The 2,547-nt window shown below is 45.3% G+C and overlaps 1 long non-coding RNA gene across 1 annotated transcript; it reads left to right on the top strand.

Moving 5' to 3' along the window:
- Nucleotides 1-226: 226 nt before the first annotated feature.
- On the top strand, nt 227-747 carry LOC120724219. The gene is made up of 2 exons (XR_005693867.1): nt 227-546; nt 641-747. It is a non-coding gene; the product is annotated as an uncharacterized LOC120724219 (long non-coding RNA).
- Nucleotides 748-2,547: the final 1,800 nt, after the last annotated feature.

Raw genomic sequence — 2,547 nt, 5'->3', positions numbered from 1 at the left:
TTGGTTTTGTTTTTTGAGTTTGTTTTGGATTTATTGCATGTTTTCATGTTTACTTATGGTTGTTGTGCCTATGTGGGAGGGGAGATTTTACTCTAGCCCAGCTGCCAGTGAGGCGGAGTTGAATACAGGGAGCGGCCGATTGGAGTTCCTCTTTATAAAGGGGAGAGGAAGCAGGAAGTGGTGTTGTTGTTTTTAGTAGGACTTCGGTGAAGTAAGAGAGCCCCGGAGATCCAGGACAAAGTGTGCACATTTTTAATGGAAAGGATTTTATTTTGCCTGGCCTGGTTTTGCTTTTAACGAAACGGAGGACGTGGAAAGGAGGACGCATTTCTATGGAGCTGAGAGAGGACGTGCTGGAAAAGAGAGGACGTGTTGGAAAAGAGAGGACGTGTTGGAAAAGAGAGGACGTGTTGGAAAAGAGGAAAACGAGCACTAGACTGGAGACCTCCTGTGCCCCAATAAGAAAAATCGGACCAGTTCTGGGAAGTCTAACTGCCGGGAGGAGATGTGGAGACCCAGCCTGGAACGAAGTTAAAGTCTAAACAGGTGGGTGGCAAACCTGTTTGAGGGAGCTGCAGGATTGATCCGTGTTGGTTGTATGTTCGTGCAGTGACCCTCTCTCCCCTGTTTTGTAAACTAGGCGAAGGACTCGGACCGTGGTGGTATTTGGGCTTCGGATCCCTGGCCGGAGTTGTCTTCAGCCGGTAGTTTGCCTAGAGGAAGAACAAATAAATTTTGTGTAACCCATTGCAGTGTGTGCGTGGTGGTTTGTTGCTGGTCCCTACTAGAACTCCTATTCTTTTTTTTGTACGGAGGCTCTCTTAACAGCCCTCTCGTAACATTGTCATCGTGGACGTAGACTCAGCTATACAGACAGCTAAACACTCTCCTAATCAAAATCCAGGGAACAGGCCAATGTGTTGAGTTGGATGATTTAATAAGGAAAAAGTGTGAAACTGTTGACAAAACCAGAAATAAACCAATAAAAATGTTGCCTCAATATACAGTATAACAAACACATATTCAAAAATATGAGCACAATATTTATCTGCTTAGTGAGTGCCCAAATAAAATATCAAATGAAATCACACTCATGATCAAAACGTTAAAGAAACCACATGACATATGAGCTAGCTTAACCTCACTAGCTTAGGTTATACATGCATTCAAATTAAATTCTAACTACAAACTATATCACGCCTTCACAACAAATAATAATGCACACAAGTTGTCTCAGTGATAACAAACAATATTACTCACAGATGATGCCGTTTATCAGCTTGTGAAGGCATGGATGGCAACAGATTAACGGAGGTGAAACTGCCTCTGGCTAGGGCTAGATCTTACAGAGTAAAAAAAATACACAAAAACAACCACTAGAGGGCAAACTGCTGCAGAACAGAAAATACCTAATGCCAGCATACTCCCCACCTGACATCCCTAGGATGTCAAACTGCACATCACTTGACAGAGTTTCTCTGCAACAGGAGTATAACTTCAGACACTGGCCGTAAGTAAAGTTTTGGAACACTGTCTCTGAAAACTTTCACCTCGATCTTCCTGACCTTCCCATCGTCACTTGGAAAAGTCCTTGTGATCAGTCCTGTGGGCCAGTCATGTCTCTTCAGTGAATTGTCTTTCATTAGAACAACGTCTCCGTCCATGAGATTAGGTCTCTCCGTTCTCCATTTCTTTCGACCTTGTAGACTACTGAGGTACTCCCTTTTCCACCTCTCCCAGAATGTGTTGGCCAAGCTTTGAACCTGATGCCACTGACGTCTGAAGATATTACTATCATCAAAGTTACCAGGAGGAATAGGGAGTACAGCAATCTTCTGAGTTAGCAGCATAGCAGGAGTGAGGATGAGAGGTTCGTCTGGATCTGTGGACACTGAAGTAAGTGGTCTGGAATTGACAATTGCAGTTACCTCTGCCATAAATGTTGTCAGGACCTCATGTGTGAGCTGAAAAGACCCAAGCTTGAGGAACATTGCATCAAGGATCCGACGTGTGACACCGATCATCCTCTCCCAGCTTCCCCCCATGTGTGAAGAGTGGGGAGGGTTAAACAGCCATACACAGCCCTGATCAGACAGGTAGTTGGACACTTCCTTGTTGTTGCAGCCTTTGGAACTGATCCCAAGCTCTCGACAGGCTCCAACAAAATTAGTACCACAGTCTGACCTTAGCTGTTTGACAGGCCCTCTAACTGCAAAGAAGCGTCTTAGAGCGTTAATGAAACTGGATGAATCCATTGATTCGATGACCTCGATGTGTATGGCACGCACGCTCATACATGTGAAGATGATTGCCCAACGCTTACTGTTGGCTAGCCCTCCACGTGTCCTCCTTGAGGTGACACACCATGGTCCGAACACATCCAATCCAACAAAGGTGAACGGAGGATCTGTACTCAAGCGATCAGCAGGCAGGTCTGCCATTATCTGCTCCTCCTCTCTCCCACGCAATCTTCGACATGTCACACAGTTGTAGACCAAACTGCTGACAGACCGTCTTCCTCCAACAATCCAGAAACCAGCACTCCTC

The sequence above is a fragment of the Simochromis diagramma genome, unplaced genomic scaffold (assembly GCF_900408965.1).
Source record: "Simochromis diagramma unplaced genomic scaffold, fSimDia1.1 OVJJ01000685.1, whole genome shotgun sequence".
Taxonomy (NCBI): Eukaryota; Metazoa; Chordata; class Actinopteri; order Cichliformes; family Cichlidae; genus Simochromis; species Simochromis diagramma.
Note: the sequence above shows the minus strand (reverse complement) of the source record. Positions and strands in the feature narration are given on the sequence as shown.